Source organism: Apteryx mantelli, chromosome 1, assembly GCF_036417845.1.
Source record: "Apteryx mantelli isolate bAptMan1 chromosome 1, bAptMan1.hap1, whole genome shotgun sequence".
Classification (NCBI taxonomy): Eukaryota; Metazoa; Chordata; class Aves; order Apterygiformes; family Apterygidae; genus Apteryx; species Apteryx mantelli.
The window spans coordinates 123,608,099-123,626,462 of NC_089978.1; positions in this window are offsets into that span (position 1 = coordinate 123,608,099).

The window sequence follows — 18,364 nt, forward strand, 5'->3', positions numbered from 1 at the left end:
TCTATAGCAGCAATGACCTTTTTAATACAAATCCTTGCCTCCCTTCTCTGAAATAAAACCTTCACAAAATCTAAGTATGCAGTTCTTCCATTGGGAAGAGAAGAAAAAGATGACAAAGTACATATAATAGATGTTCTTCCAGTACATTGCTGATAGGTAGTGCAAAGTCTCTTACAGGATTGTTTCCCAAAGATTCCCCAAACCATTCTGTTTATCTTGACCCTTTAATGATAAAGCAGTGTTTAATCTCTTCCTTCTCCACCTCATCCTTCAAACTATCTTCTTTTAAAGTCTAAGCTCACTTTTTTACAGCACAGTGCGAAAAGCATTTTCATCTTAGAATTATATTTATGTGGTTTAGAACATCTGTTCTTTTAGTTGTCAAAGTTCAGTTCCCGAGCAGATAAATAAAATTCCATGTTAAAGGAGGGTATTTTCTAGTTTCTCTTGGTTCTTACTAATATTTCACCTGTAAGTACCCCAGCAAGTCCACTTGAGTAATTAGAATGAAAAATGAGGCTGGTGCTCACAGGCACAAGGCTATTTTTTTCCTTTGTTTGACACAGCAGGTAGCCTTGTGTTCACTGCAAGCTGGCACTGAGAAGTAAGAGATTTTCATTTTCTCCTTCCCTGATGTTTCACAATGAAATATGTTGGCTAGGAAGCCACACTGACCTGATGAAAAGATTCAAGCTTTCAAAAATTCCTTCATGCTAAATCAGGAGGATGACAAGACCTTTCAGCTTGTTCTGAGAAATCAGAGGCAAAAATCTAGCAGATAAAGCATCACCTGAGGATGTGAAGATGAAGAGTCAAGCCCCACCTCTGCATTGGTTAGAGCCGGGACTTGGATACCATCACCTGATTCACAAATGAGTGCCCTTACTATGGGGCTCTTGGCTGTTCAAGGGCAGCGCACAGTGCTTCATTCATCCCTACCAATGCTCTCTCTTTGTTTTGATGCAGAATTCCATTTAGAAACATCAGAAAACAACTTCAGACTAAAGTTTCATCTAAATTTATAGCCTCCAGTGACAAGTTCATTTCTATTAATGTTCATTTTCAGGCAAAGGAAAGCCCTAGACTCTATATTGTACATGAAGGCCCTTCTTCCAAGTCAGTCGGCCAAGATTTGTTTTTGTCTTGAAGGATTAGAATCCAGTATGTGGCTTATTTTTTATGGTTAATTTGGTGCGCAGTGTTTAATGTGTCCATTATTTCACTCTGATCTTTAACTGGCTACAGAATGATTTGCTCATACACGAACGTCCAATGAGGCTGACTAGTCTGACTGTGATCAGGTACTGTAATTTGTTATATCAGTGATAGAATGGGGACCAGGGAGCTTCCCTTCTACACTGAATAGTTAATTAAGCTCAGCAAGATGATGGAGGCAGCCTAATCTTTTAATAATAGCCCTCTTAGGCTGTGTTACAGACAAATTCTATTAAGTAAGAGATGCTTCTGACAGGCATGATGCCTAATCAAATCAGAAACCAAAGTCTCTCTTCTGTGCTGATCCTTGGATGTCCCTTAACTACTATGGAGCAAGAAGCTTCACAGCTCCAAGATGTGCTAGGGCCTCCTTCTGATAGCGTTATATTGAAACATTGACTGCACTTTCTGAATGGCATGTTTCCTTAGGATGACAATTTCACTAGTTATCTCCCCTTTTTTAATGTATATCTCTTATTTTATTCTTACTTCTCTTTTAGATCAGATCCCCAGCTCAACTGGTTTGGGTACAGCTTCACTTAAGCCAGGACAAATATTCTCATAGACATTACATAAAGATACTGCCTGACACAATAAAGTCAAAAACCCATGCCAGACAGTGTAAAATCAATGTATAATCTCCTTCTCACCTAAATTATAGCCTGATTAATGTTATTGGCAGTGCCAATGGTTTATCAAACTTTGGTTTGCATTTCTAAGGAGGGAGATGCAAGGCAGAAATGGTCAACTTTTTCAAAGTAAGAAAGGAAAGTAAGAACTTCTGAAGTCTTTACAATTGACAGAAGTTCTCTTTTTCTTTCTGTCCATGTATTTGTTGTTTCAATGATTTTCTATCTGAGTTTTCTATCTTTTGTTGTGGCAGAACTCATCTCCATATTTGTTGTATGTTCACAAATGTGAATACCTAAGCATGCTAGTAGTTGCTGTGTAAGGTAGATTTGAAGCTTGTCCTCTCCCCAAATCTCAAACAACTCAATGATAATCTAGAAATGGCTCTAAATGGATGCATGTTATATAACCATAGCCTTTTATAATATTCTAATAACAGGAGTGAATGCAGTTCCAGTCTAAGTGGAAAGAGAGGTGCAGTTGCATAGCCACATGGTGTGCTGAACTAAATGGGGTTGCAGGGGGAGAAGAGGTTGGAGTGGCGACTCCAAGAGCAGGCTGATAGCAAATGACATGGTCTGGCCAAGGCACTGGCAACACAAGCAGGTGCAGCAGAGGACACGTGGGAAAACAGGCAGCTTGGTCCCAGAGAGAAGCAATACAGGGTGAGAAGCAGCAGGAAAACTGCCAGGAGCACAGTTTTGAAAGCAGAATAAAGGTGTTTGGACATGCCTTCCCTATCTCTGCTCTCCTTTCCTCTTTGTCCCCATCCTCCCATCCTGAAAACAACATTACCCACTTTCAGAGCACGTAGTTAGATTCTCAGAATGGCTAATTATTTCAGAGGTGCTAGGTTGTATGAATATAAAGCAAAAGTTATCAAAAACTCTTCCTTCTTTCCATCCGCTCTCCCCTCCTCCAGCCTCCCTGCTCCTTTTCTAACTCTTGGCCTACAATTTAGCCCTAAAACTATAATACCTTTTCCCTAACCACGTCATGCTCCCTTTCTTATGCCCCTCATTTCTACTATGGTGCTGCACTCAGCATGCAAATAAATAATTTTTCTGAGAGCTTTTTCCTTTAAAAGCCTAAATTATCTCTACTAATTTATCAGGTTATTTCTTCAATAGCACTAGCCTTCATGATTCACACATGTTCAGTTCTAAGAAAGAAATAACATATTGATAGTTTAAAGCAATTTTTGTATTTTTCAAATCTTTATTTCTGGAAAGCATTGTAAGATGTTGTGTACTATGTGCTTTATCCACTTATGGATGCAAATCTCTTCCCTTGCCACTTCCTTAGTCTGCTTGTATTTCACAATGTCTAGCGGCCTCAACAGTGGCCCAGGATCCTGTAGTATATGTAGTCGGAACAAAAAGATGCCGCTTTGAGGAAGAGAACAAATAAGCACAGGGGAACTCTAAAAGCTTTATACTTTTATAACATACTGGTATTCTGGATCTGTGTTAAAGTGGTAAATGTTAATCATTGGAAATATGTACTGGAAGTTCTCATCTCCCAAGACTTCCACTCTAATTTTTATTAATTAATCTTAATGCTTATGCAATGGGCTTGTTCAGATGATGCAGACTGGGTTCCCTATGCTGTTGAATAGAAGCATTACTGGTAGAGCAGCTGCTGTATAGTTGTCTGCAGCAAAATGCATGCCGAAAGTTATAACGTACCAGTTAGACTATTTCAGTTTCATTACTGCAATACACAGGCTTTTTGCTGAAGAGGCAAGTTATGCTTCTAGCCTAATTTTATATATTTATATATATATAAATATATAAATATATATATATACATAAAAGTATATAAAAAATAGTCTAAAAGTAAGAACAGTCACTGGTATTCTCTTTAAAAAGTAGACTGACACTCTACAAATCAAACAACTTGACCTTATAGGTGGCACCTGCAGCAGTCCACTACCTTCAGTAAATTAGGAGCAAGAGAGCATAAAACAGAAGATGGTCATATGAAATTGTGAGGAATTCAGACATAACTGCTCTGGAATTCAGAAAACTGTCTCCTTAGAGGGCAAGCATTGACCCTCAGGGCAGTACCAACAATTTTATAACATGCTCAGAAGCAGATATCTCAGTGGCACAGCATCATAAGTGGCTGTACACAATATGTTTGTCCTGTGGTAAAATAAATCAGTGAGAGAATAAATAGTGTAGTGGGAAAGAACATAGGCACATTTTTTCCTATGATGCAAGCTCATCCTTTTCATATAAGAGAGGAGTGGAGTAAGAGGAATAAGTGGAACATCCTATTGCCCAACAAATGCCTTAAATGGTTATTGTAAGTAATCCTAAATCAATCACGGAAAAGTCTTTATTTTGGGATCAGAATACCAGAGGGAACACTTAAAATGGACTGCTTGCTCTCTCCAGATGTAAACGTAAAAGGGATTTTTATGAACGCTGAGTTTTGTTTTCTAATTCTAACTTAAAGAAGATATATCAGTATATTATAAGAGGACTGAGGTTTACTCTCAAAAAGCAAAATTAAGGTCTCATAAAATGCAGAGTTAACTTCAAGGACTTTATCCGCTATTTGATAGAGGATAGGCTGAGGAAAACATCAGGTACTCGGTGTTTAATCAAAACTGTTTCAGGGCACAAGACATTAACTTGGCACATATGTTTTGAAATTACCCTGTACACACAGTTGTCTCTCTTTTTGTTTCTCCTTTGCTGATTTCTAGAAATGTCTATTTGAATTTCTAATCAGACTCATGTAAATGGTGAATATGTAAAAGTCAGTTGTCTTGTAGCTGTAGTTAGGGCTTCAGGATGTAACAGCATCCACTACACAGAAACAGTTAATATCTCTTATTGGACTATCTGTGGAAATAAAGAACACCAGAATAACTCAGTTCCTGGGCTCATCAGATCAGAGAAAAGGCAGGAAAGCTAAACATAAAAACAGGTGAGGAGCACCTCTGCCTAACCTGTGTGTTGCTGGAAATTACTTCTTGTCAGATCTGCTGGAGAGTTTTTGAATCTGAAATCATGCCTGCTCCTTCCAGTTGGTCCCATCAATGCATGCTATCTCTGGCTTGCTAAGTCTGTCTCTCTAGCTATAAATATTTAAAGAGCAAAAATATTTTCTCTGACATTTTATTAATAAACACATGGCACTTGTGTACTGTCCTCAAGATACTAGAAAAACGTGAATCCTCTCAACTGTCATCATTGTTTGCATTTGAGGTGGGAAAATGCAGACAGAAGGGAAAAATTGAGCTACCACAAGCTCTATGAATTGAATGTCATTGATTCTTGGTTCCTTGATTTATTGTACATAGCCCAAATCAGTAATGGTGAAGAACTGGTTTTCTAAAAATAGTCATGTAGCCACAAATACCAACGCATAAAATATGGTTGGACTATGTAGCTGAGGAGTATAGAAGAATTTGTTTACATTTATAGAATGAGATCTTGATCCTCTTCCAGTGTGTGTATATGAAATTTAGATTCCTAATAAAAACAGTTCTCCACAAGCTTCCTTTATAGTTAACATCCCTCAAATCACTAATGGTAAACCTAAATCAGAAAAAGTAAACTCTAACATCTGCATTCAGTTAATTCAGCTAATTAAAACTTTTTTCTGCCCCCATTACTTCAACTGTTTTAATGAAATATGGAAGATTATAAGTGGTATTAACATTTATCTATTCTGTCTTGTCTCTTTACCCAGTTACTTGTTTCTATCAGAAGAACTTCAATAACTCTCCCAGGCTACCAGCAAATGCTTATAAAGCAAACTATTTATATTAAAAAATGTTTCCTTTTTTTTTTTTTTCCTTTTCAGAACACAGAATTTCTTTAACACAAGCTTGAGGTGAATATTATCCAAGTTTCTACCTCGTGTCTTCATAGCACCATGAAGAGGAAATCTCTGAACATGTGTCTTTTTCTTTTCTTCTCAGAACAATGTTTGTCCTAGAATGGAATGGGGTGCAAATTATTAACTATGTAATTAATTATGTTAATTTTGGCCTAACAGCTATCAGAGTATCTGTTCGTGGCCATTCACAGTATTGTTTATCGTCCTCTGCATTAAAAAGGCAAACAAGTGCCAAACTGGAGTAGCTTGAAATGGCTTCTGAGGACTAGCTGAAACAGCATTTCATGCTAACTACTGTTATGCCCTGCAAGCGACTGGCTGAGAAAACAAAGATAAAGTTAAGGAAGCAATGTCTAAATTCCTTCAGATGCACCTTTCTAGACATCTGTGTTAAAGTCTGAAAAATTCGCCCGGAAAAATCTGGGTAGGTGAATCCCTTTCAGTAATTGCAGGCCAAGTGATGATCTTGACTGGTCGAGGATGTTCTCATTGCAGCTCTTTCAAATCCAAGGTGGGGAATGAACACTGAGTGGGGTTCAGTCGCTGAAATGCTTTGTTGTTCAGGGTAATATTAATGTCAATCAAATCATTTTCTGTGATGTTGTCTAAGTTGAATTTTGGGGTACCTTTCTGCAGAGCATTGCCCTGTAACTGGAATTCCTGATTAACATTTTTCTTGGCAACTGATTCTATTGTTGTCAAAATCATTGCAAGTCCATGAGCACCTTGCTATTATCAGGGCATTTGAGTGTCCAGGGAAGAATGGGACCTAGTTCATTCTCTGATCTAGTTTCTTATACAGCACTAGGAAGTTTGAAAAGCAGTAACTGAAGAAAGCTGCTGGAGTTGGTTGACCTGGCTCAGAACATGCTCAGGGAGGTGGTCTCTTGAGGAAACTGGTGCTATTTGTACTGTTATGCAAGTTCCTGTCTAATCTGCCAAGTGGAGGTGAGGTCAGTGAGCCTTCATGTTGAGTGAGGATGAGTCACCCAGATGGGCCAAATTGTTTCTCTTTCTGCCAGTTATTTGTGCTTGACAGTCTTCGTATGTCACTTCATATCTGAGTATTTGTTTGTTCTTTTTTTTTAAAAAATATAATAAAAAAAATCTGTTTTAATACAAATGTTGTTCCGTGGACACGGTAAAAAGGAAATGAAACTAAGGGATGGTTCTCCTTAGAGATGCAAGCCTTGCACGAGGCCTTTCCCTCTCCAGAGACTGGGGCAGCAAACTGCATAATTCAGTAGAAAATTCCTGACCAGATGTGATCATTAGATCGCCAAAGCCCTGGCACCATATATTTCCTTATACATTATAATACAATACTCCTCTTGTCATATAGTGTATCCTACATAAATAGAGGAAAGAAAATAATCCTACAGAGAAGTCAGACACTGTTCTTTAAATCTGTTTTACTGTTCAGTCATCTGAAACAGGATTTTGACAGTAAAGGAGTGTACCATCTCACTAATATAGAACGTCTCTCTGGAGCACGTAATCAGGCCACAGCAAGAATGTTAGTGGAGTATTCTGTAATTTGTAACTGTGCACTCTCCAAACATTTTATTAAACTTCGAGACAGCTGTTCATTAACCACAGCTTTTGACCATCTTAAAGTGAATTTTCTGTGCGGCTATGGCCATTTTTTGTTTATCATAAATTGTGTCTTCAGAGTCAAGCTATATGTATGACCATTTTTTGTGGTTTTATCTTTAAAGAAAAGATACTGGGTCAGAGCAGGTAGATTATACCAAAACAGCAATCTTTCTTTGTCATTTTTTCAGTCAAGTCTGATGACACTGGAAAGCACTCAGGATGGAGATGATGGGGACTATTCTAGCGGCGATCAGTCTGGCAAAAGGATGAAAACTGTCTTAGAATGGGAAAAAAAAGCTTATTGAAACGTACCGTGTTTCTGTCATCATGTAGAAGCATTAGCATTATTAAGCTGTGTAAATAATTAAAAAAGAACTTGCTGCCTGCTATAAAAAAGAAAAAAAAACAACTCCACACAAATGATAAGGTGAAGTGCTTGAAACACCTGACTCTTCTCAAGGCAATTGCAGTGTCATTGAACAGTCCTAGCATCTCAGACAGGGAGCAATGCAGATTCTGTATATAATGCTTCTGTCTGTTCTTCAAGTACATTGGCTTTTCACCAAATTTTCTTTTCTCCTGAATCCTTCAAAAACAGATTTCCACCACCATCACTTCAAAAAGTGGTCATCTTCATTTATTCAGATCCTCTCCCTTGCTCTTTCTCTCTCAAAGAAAAGAAAAGAGAAAAAACACTCTTTCTTTCGTCAGGAAGCCTTCTTGACAAAAAAGAAAGTCAATCATTAGAAGTAGTTTAAGTACTTTTTAGGGAGAAAAGCTCTGTCCAGATATCTTAAATTTCATGTTGTGAAACAAGTTTAAAAGTTTGTGTTAGTATAAAGATTTAATGTGCACCTATTTAAATGTTCAGAAGTCTTAAGCCTTCTATTTTTACCACTTCTCTTTACTTTGAATGAGTGTTTCATTTTTAATTATGATTTTACATACTAGATAGCACTAATAGTCCATCAACTCTAATATCCTGTCTCTCATATTAATCTGTGCTTAATGCTTCCGAGAAAAGTGAAAAATCTACAGTGCCATTGAGAGACTTTGAAATACTTTGAGGGAACATGGCATTTGGTTCCTGTTGCCTACGGCCATCAGCCAGCTTCCTGAAACATTAGCTGTGATTACTCTTATGATAGTCAGGCACTTTTTAAATCCAGAACCTGTTGGCTAAAAGAGACGAAATGCAAACCTTAGCTGATGAAGGTAAAATTCCTTTGTGTTTCAAATCTTCATTGAATAGAAGCAGGGTCTTTGGGAGCTTGCAAACTTACAGTTAATTTTGTATTATTTCTGTGTATTATTTCTAAGTGCCTCCAAGCGTTGCAAATTTGTAATATGTTTTCTTTGGTTTACCAAGAATTGTATATATTTCCTTTGGTTTTTGAAGGCCTTTCTAATAATTAAAATTAACCTATACTGTATTCCAAAATTCATCGCCATAGATATACAGACATACAGTTAGAGGTCTGTTAAGAGTATTTTGTGTCTCACTCCACAAGTGTCTCTTGTGGAAAGCATTAACCCTCAAATTCATAATTTGGATCAGACATTCCTAGAGTTTAGAGGTATTTGAATCTCAGAATTTGATATGGGGTGAGTTCACTGACATGCCATCTCATTACTTGGAGGGTTTTTTTAATGTTACAATATTATAAATGACTTCCTTTCATTGTGGGATGACCTAGTAAAGGTCAGCATTGTTCCAGCAAATTCCACAGTTAAGACAAGCACTTGTTTTTGTTAGTCATTGTGAACTTTTCCACACAGAACTGGCTAAATAACTTTGCTAACATCTGTGCTAGTGGCTTTTTGATTAGAGTTAGAGTACCTCAGTAGAGCAGAATTAGGAAATAAATGCTACCAGTATCTCTTTTATGCCTGTTCAGTAAATAAACAGATGGTTTCAACTCCAACCATGCTGTACAAATAAAATGAAAGGTGTATGAATTCTTTTATTTTAGACTAACATTGTTTCAATATGATTCTCATTTCAGATCAATGGAAGGTCAGTGGTAATGCTAATACTCTGCACTGAAAACTAACACCAGCTTTTAGTATTGATTTTCATTAGATGTGTAGCTGGGTGATGGGTTAGCAATATATTTTTGGAGAGAGTTCTAACACTGTAACCATATCGATAGCTACACTAACAAATTCCCAGAGATATATGACCTCAGATAAAAATTTACAGTGTGTATCAGCTAGCACCAGAGTTAAATGGATTTTAAAATGAATTCACATAGCTGCGACAGCCTACTTGTGAGGTTATGATTGTCACAGGTGAGCTTGCTTGCTTGTTATTATACATGAGCAATAGTTATGAGCTCCAGTTAGACATAGAACCAGTCCACTCTTGCTCTTAAGCCTGGGTGGTGAAGCGCTGGCCACTGAGTAGGTCACGTCCTCTTCCTTCATGTACTAGTAATGGTTTCTTTGCATCAAGATGGCTTTCAAGTGGATATGTTGCCTCCTAAGAGTCATATAGGGAAATAAGGATCAGAAAATCAGAGAATTCTTCTTAATACAAAGCGTTTTCCAGTTACTGGCATATACTGTCTTTCAGAGATAAAGCAAAGTTGTTGCATATGTGGTGTTAGGTTCAACTGAAGTATTGCTTATGTATTTTGTTCCTTACGGGTAAAATACCGTGGGATCCATGTAGAGGAAAAGATATTAGGCTGTAAATGCAATTGTCTTTTTGCCTTTCGAGTTCAGACCTAGAGCTTAAACTTGTCTCATAGAAGAGAGGCAAGATTGAAGGTGTGTTGTGCTTTTTGCACATTCCCTGCCAGTTAGCCTGGGTGATTCAGCAGACCCTTAGTGACATCCCAGGTGCCCAATTCTTCTTTACATTGTTTAGTCAGCCTAAATATTCAAGCACTTCACTTTGCTTTCACAGTTGCAGAGGTCTTGGAGAGACACAAAGTGAATTCCATCATGTGGACTGCATCTAGAACTGTCACGGGTGCTCTTCATAGCATATAAGTTGTTTTGTAAGTAATTAGTCTTAAGACTTGTTGTAAAGTAGGTGTTCTGCTAGTTAACTTAAGGTGTCTCTCAAGAAATGATGCTATTCGAGCAAAGTGGAAGGAATATCTTGCCTGCGTGCTTGTCCTGCATTTGACCATGTATATGTGGAATATACAAGCTGTGGATTTCTTTGGTGATCCTTCTACTTAATTTGCTGAGTGGTTTTTTTTCCATCTCTTTGATGAAAATACACAAAACCTGCATCACATCTCTTATTTATTTTCCTTTCTGTAGCCTTTAGTATTTGTCACTAGATCCTTCCATCACCAAGTGTGTAATGCAAGTACATGCATAAAGCCAAAAAATTCTGCATGGGAACACGTGAGGAAAAATGATGCTAATGAGGGATGACTGCAGTGAAATGCTGATGCATGAGGCATTGATATTACAAGCTCTGTCACGTGCGCTGTGCTGCACAAGCTGTGATATACTGACCTTGCAGGTCATGCAGACAAAAAACTAAAGTGCTCACTTCAGTCAAAGTAATGGGAAGAGATATGTTACAAAAAAGTGGACACTGTCAAGCTGTCGTTCTAGCAGAATCTGCATGGTGACAGTGCAGGTTTGCCTTCTGCAGAGTAAATGAGTGTAACCTTCAGAACACAGAACATATCCATAGATATGTGTATTTTAGAAATAATTCATCATAATATGAGGAATTACTTGGACTGGTCAGAAAATGAGAATTATATTTATCAAAAACTGTTAAGATTTCTTTACCTGGCAGTATTCTATAATGGGATAGAGTAGTTATCTCTTGACTATTTTCATGGAAAAAAGTGGAGCATAGCCTAGAACAAGAAATTTCTTTGTGATTAAGACTCTCCTCAGGGTATGAGATAAAGATTTATATTCTTATATCACAGCAAATAAATACCTGGAGGTGGAAAAATTGTTTCAACTGACTACCCTAACTGTTGGCTGTGCTTTTAAACCTCTCTCCTCTTTCTCCTCCCCTCTTGCCCTTGAAAGTTACCTGCGGTCTCTGAAATCATTACAACAGTTTTACTGAAGCTGGGCAGTCCCCACTAAAAGTTTGAGAGGAGAGGTTAATTTTTTCCCTCTTTGTCTGAAAAAATCATGGCCAAGTCTAACACTTGCATGTGCATGTGAAACCTGATCTTTATGCAGTGCTGTGCTTGCATTAAGATTGTGTTCATTTATATTTCTAAAAAGAGACAGAACAGCCTATACACAAATAGAATAAAATATATCAGCCACACTCTGAATGCATGGCCATCATATTAAATGGTGACAGTCCAATATGCCTTGTTTTGTCTAGTGTCTATCAGTGCATGTGGAAAATGTTAGAAAGAAGAGTTGCAAAATCTTAATTCACTGTTTACTAAGCATGCTGCTACATGTAGATGTAGAAATATTTTATACAAGAGATGTGGTGGTGGACTTTGGGATGTTATAATGTATTTGATACAAATTGAAGTGTTTCTATAGCGAGCATTCAATATCTTTAAGAAAAAGTTTGGGGTTTTTCAGTTGGTGATTGCAATTAAAATATGTTCTTTGCTTATGCCTTAGCTTAATATTAAATAAGCCATCCATAGTCTGGAAAGATAGAGAAGCAAACACAGAAGCTTGATATAGCTACTTATTTAATTGTGTATTACCACTTATAAGAAGAAAATGTTACTGTAAAAGAGAATTTTTTTTTAAATAACACCTATTTGTGGAGTGTGGTAGGTGTTTGGTAGCTTCAGTCAGTGAACTGAAATATAATTTACTGGCATACGTCTAGCAATGGCATCTCCCAAGAGAAGTATTATTAGGAGGGATCAGATTCTTCCTTTCATTGTGTAATTTCAAATATTTAATAGACACTTTGGAAACAGGGGAAATGTAATGCACGTGTACAATGTTGGCTGTCACAACTTGCCTTTGACATCTCCTTTTTGGGGCTTCTGTGTATTAATTGCATGCACACTGTCAATGCAGGGTAATAAATTCTTTATTATCTGTGTTGTGAGTGTGTAATCTGCGTAGGGATCTGGTAGCAGGTGTAATTTAAGAAATGAGATTGCTGCCAAAATTAACAAATTAGGTACATGTGTATGACTCTGTCATAATAATAATCATCTTTTGGGTTCTGTGCTACTCAGTAGACAGTTCTGTATTTAAGGTTGTGCTGTTGCTTCTTATGGGTGTCTCTCTTTCCTGATTGTAAACAAATGCAATTGCAAAAAGCTATGCAGGTTTGTAAATCTTCCATGACAGAGTATCTAATGACTTGTGTCTACTTTTTTCCCCCTCTTCAGTGTTTCCTCTGATCTTTCTGCATGCCCTGGCTTGCATTTCTAGCCAAACCGAGCCATGCTAGGTTGGTAGCCACAGTTATTCAACGTACTCCTGCTGAACTGTGAGAGTCATTTCTATGCCAAAAGATGTTAGGTTTTGTGACTTTCCTAAACGGGTGTGAGTAATTGGGCTGAATCAGTGTTGCTTCAGATCCCGACTCAGAGTGGCATAAAGGACTTCCAGCTATTATTAATTCAAGCTCAGCAGCTCTCAGGATCAGGCACAGTGTTTAATGTATGTTTTGCAGCAGGGCTGGTGTTAAGCTATTATTTGAAACTATTTGTAGAATCTGTGCAGAATAAGACTTTGGGCTGATGATGAATGGCCTCATTGTACTAGGTCATTATGGTCCGAAGTAATTTTGTTGGTTGATACTTTTCATTTTACACCTGAAATCAAATAAAAATGATGAATTGAAGAGAAATAAAAAAAAGTATAATTGGCACAATTGGTTATTATACTCTGTGATGGGAGGTAATGAATTGTAGTAGGAATTAAAGGTATGCCAGTTAAACTGAATTTAATCTGCCTAAGTAGTGAAATAGATATTTCTGTCAGGCCTTAATTTTCTCGGGTTATCCAAAGATATTACAGCATCCACAGCCCATGCATCTTCAAACTAATGGTGTACAAGAGAACCAGACTGAATCCCACAGGTCTGATTCATAACAAGGGTTAGCTCATCATCAGAGCATGGAAGAACAAAATCAAACCAAAAACAAAATCAGCCCTGCCCAAACCTGCTAACCAGCTTTAGCAAATCTGTGTTTTACAGTCTACCTCCAAAGACTTGTCAGTCAAAATAAGGCTTTTTCAGAAGAGAAATGTCCTAAATACCAATGTTTAGTACCGCTTAGTACCAGTTAGTACACACAAAGCATTGAAAATGGGAGTTAGTAAACTGGCAGATATCTGGCAGGATATCACAGGAAAAGGAAGATATATCCCCTTCCTGTCTCTGCCCCCTGCTCTTTTGAATAAATAGGTTAAGATTTAAGCCTGATTTCTCTGAAATCCCTGATAAAGTATAGTCAAGCAGGAGCAGGACCTGTTTGATATCTCATAAACAGTGAATTGCTGTATCATTCAGTGATACAACAGTATCTGAAAATACTGTGTTGTATCTTTTTGGTGTTTTATCACACTCTCTTAATCAGTCATTTGTAAGAAAAAAAACCTAAAGAATTCTAGGAGCAGATAAAGTAATCTAACTCTTTAAAGAATTAGTCACAAAAAGATTTTCATTTTGTGCCAAGGGAGGTAAATTGTGCTTCCTGCATTAACAGCTGGCGTTTGCTGCATGGGAGATTTTCTTTCCTAAGTATGCAGGATGCTTTATTCTTACTGGCCAGCATACTTTCCCCTAACAAAATATGTTCATCTGCAATCTGGAAAACATTTAAGAATGATCTTGTGTGTTGAAGATTTTTGTCTTCTAACTCTCTAAACAGGCTTTAGAAATAGCGGCATGCACTTCTTAGCAAGGAGCCTGTTAGCTAGCTTTTGTTTAGATTGTGAGTCCTTTACCTTGCAGTTTCTTTTATCCAGTAAAAATAAAAACTAGCAACCCAGTGCTCCGAATAAAACCATCCTGGAAGCTGTAAAAGCTTGAATTCACTGGACAAAAGGGAATGTTGCTCATGCAGGGATTGTTGAATGCTAATAAGCTTGGCACGGCACCTTCCTGCAACTCCTTAAGAGCCTTGCAATTCAAAAAATTCACCTTGAAGTTGGCATATAATTGTGCCACTCATTCTGCATGTAACTTTTATTGTTAATACTGGCACTCTTTTACAGATCAGGAATGAGATAATCAAATGTAAGTAGCAGCCTTGTCATTACATTAATTTTCTTTTGGTGACCTTTTTTTTGGGCCTTAGATCACTTTTTTCCCCCTAAATTCAGTTACCATGATATATTCTGTTTTCTTTCTTCTGTAACTCCCACTATTGTCAACAGGCATTTTTTTCCCGGTCAAACTACTTAATGCACTTTTTACATCTCGGCCTCATTTTAGACTCATCTTTTTTCTTTTGCAGCTCTTATAATGCTACAGATGTACTGTTTCTCTTTTCATCTCTTTCAACATGCAGACTGTATTTTTGCTTCTGCTTTTTCTCTTTCTTCCATGTACCTTGCTTGCTTTTCCAATGCTTTCTTGTCCTAACCTTGTACACTATTGCTAACTACCTGTTATCTCTTTGTATCCTGTGCTGATCCTGAATGTTTCAGATCGATTACTAAGATGTTAAATGGAAGATTTACATGGTCTTTGGGTTATTCTGTTTAGACTGTTGCCAGTAGAAAAAGAGTGAAAGAAAAATTTATAGAAAATGTGGCAAAGGGCTAAAATTAAACAGGAAAATATTTTTGTATCCTTCTCACAGAAATTTATCTACTGGGTGAGAAATATGTATTTTACTTATATTATTTGGGAAAATAACACAGGAAACTTGGAAAAGTAAAGGTCTCCTTGTGAATTTAAATGGAACTCTTGTAGACAATATTTCTAGGGGCCCAGAATGAATACCCTTCAAATTTCTTTCATCCCTTCTCATGCATTTTGATTCTGTGTATGAAGACATATAAAACTGATACAAAATGATGAAAAAACAAATGTTTAGACAATGAAATATTTAATCAGTATTCAAAAACAGCTCGTATGATTAAGATGTGAATATCAGACTCAGACTTGGACATGAATTTAAATCTAAGTAAGGTGTAATTTTGTGTACAACATGTAGTGTTTCAGGAATGTATAAAAAAGACCAGAAAACCAATGCTGAGGTTTAGCATCTGTGAAGGTAAATGAGATTTCTAGAATTTTATTCTGTGCTGATACACTTAAACTCTTCCTGCCTCTCCCCAACCCCCATCTGTTAGGCTGTCCTGCACGTAAATGGTTAAATTTGCACATGACACCTTCAGTAACAGCCTTAAGTTTTGAAAAATCTGTATATCTTTCTGCAGACCTCATCTGAGGCATAAACATATAAAAAGAACTTGAAGCAGAATGAGTTTACCTGACTAACTTCTGTTTGGAAAGTGTTTCATCTCTATTTGTGCCTACCCAGAAGACAGCTGGGTAGGGGAGGGATGATGAACAGTCTTGTCTTTATTTCTCAGCAGAATACCTCAACCATGGCCATGGGGGATTGCCTATAGAACAAAAGATGTGGCACAAAACATCTATTCAATCTTTGTCTCCTCACAACTTAGTGCAAATAATAGTGTGAGGTTTTTGATGAAGATGTCTTTTCAACTGAGAAGTGGGCTGAGAGCAATTTACTTTACTCAGCCCACTGGACAGGCATTTGTCAAAGGTTAACAATATTTGGTTGTTGTTTTGAACTTGCATTGGTGTTGAGCTGTGTAATCTAACATATGTAACTCTGCACTCACTGTTGTGAACCTTGAAGCCATATTGTGTTAGAAATCACTTTCCTAGTACGTCACTACATTTTTCTCAAGCAGCATCCACCTAGCTGCTAACAAAATCTCTTAAGCACTAACTAGCTACAGTAGTTCCTCACCTTTGGACACTTAACTGCTATAGAGTTCTTCACTTATCAGAATTGAATTTTTAAGTGTGACTGTAGCTATAGCACACACACAAGACAGTTACAGTTAAGCCAAGATGTGGCCATGGAAAAGCTGCATGCATCAAGCAAAATACTTTCTAAAGACTTAGGGAAGCACTGATACCATAGTGCCAGGCTATGGAGAAGACCTCATTAAGTGTATGGTATGCAGTCCTGGATGGTCTGCGATCAAGGAAGGTAAAATGGGACAGATGTAAAGATGATTTGGGAAGAGTTTTGCTGAAAAGAGTCTGAAAGAACTTATCAAAATAAAAGCTGAAAGTCCTCTAGCATATTAAATGATTTGGGAAGGAGGGGAGTGAGAGGAGTAAAATCAGAGAGCTAAGTGAAAGGACTATGTACAAGAAACGGATTTTCAGTGGTTCTGAGTACAGTTGGGGTGGAGGTCAGGAGACAATATAAAGTTCAGTTATGTCTTTCAGTGGTAATGGGGGATTTAAAAAAAAAGAAAAACTATTTAAAATGAAATCTGATACATTTATGAGCAGGATTGTGTGACATCCTTCTTTGCTATAGCGTGAGACTAGATTCATTGACCCTGTAGTCTCATGTCAGTCCTATATTTCTAAACTAGACACCATTAATAAAGTCATCAAAAATAAACATTTTATTTGCACAAAGTCTGAAAGGTGTTTTTAACTACTTCTGTCAAAATTACTGGAAAGATAAAATATGTTAACTATTTTGCTTGTGTGTCCACAAACACACAGAGTACAAAAGCATGTTGCATTATAGAGTATTATGCTAGCATAGATGGATAGTACTGAGCAGCCAGAAGAGCAGCTCACTGGTTAGGGTGGTGTAGCTGACACTGTTCAGATGTGTATGCCTTCATTGCCTTTGGGAGAAAGCTTTCTAGAAGGCAGGTGTGCATTGTCGCCTGCCAGAAGATAGAAAAGAATAATGTGCAGGTATTTGACATAATGGGAATGGCAAACATGTCTGAAATATTCACAGCAAGGCAGCACTTCAGCAGCTTAGTAAAAGGAAGATTAAATAAATAAATCTGTTTTTATAATCGCTGCACAGCTCTAGAGCTGAAGTGATTGGGAAGGAGCTAGAGGAAGGGAATGTGGTGCTACACAGGTGCCCTGGGATGGGAGACCTGGATCCAGCGCAAATGAACAAAGCTACTTCACTCAACCTGTCTGCAGTAAGATCAGAATTCCTAAAGCCCAATTCCTAAGCTATAACTTATTTTTGAGGAGCTGCTTCCAGGAGCTTTGTGGGATCGTCAATGGATTTTTGGACTATCCTCCATTTCTGATATTCTCTTCCTAATTGTTATTGGGCCACATTACATTTCTGCTGACAACATCTCTACTTTAACACCATCTTGGCTACTTAGAGGTTTTAAGGAGCATATACCGCATAGGAGAATTAAAATTCTCACATTGCAGTAGCAGCATTGGGTCTCTCTCACATGCTAAAACATCAAGAAAGTGATGTGATCATATTGTGCTGATATCATCCTTGAGTTAAGGGAGTGATACATAACCATAGTTCAGGTGGATGATCTGGTGAAGGACAGCAATACAGAAATTAAGAAAGGGAGAAAAGGGACTTGTACTTAAACTGAAGAAAATCACCACTGCTGATTTGCTGTTTAGCTGAATATATCATCTTCTCATTTATTCTTTTCAAATAGCAAGAAGCAACTCAGTGTCACATCAGCTGATGAAATTAAGTTTCTATTCCCTGCCTAAATCTTCCATCTGGTAGCAATATAAGTACATTGTGATAAGAAATATATTCTTGCTGAAAGGTCTCTGACATCCCTCTACAGGAACTCTTTGTCAGAAAAAGTTCAAATTTTGATAATTAAGCTAAATAAATCTTTCAGGCAGAATACAGCAAAACTTGTAATTGTTACATAAATACTACTTAACAATTTCCACAGTTATTTAGAGGCTTTGAGCGCTTCAAAATTTGGTTTGGATCAGTGGACTACAATGTGAGTGGGAAACTGGCTGGACCACCAGGTTGTGATCTGCAATGTGAAGTTGAACTGGAGTCCAGGTGCCATTGCTGCCCCTCAGGGTGTTGGGGCTCAGGGGCACCAACAGGCCTAGATTTCCTCAGCTGGGCTCCCCCAGGAGCTCTGATGTGCT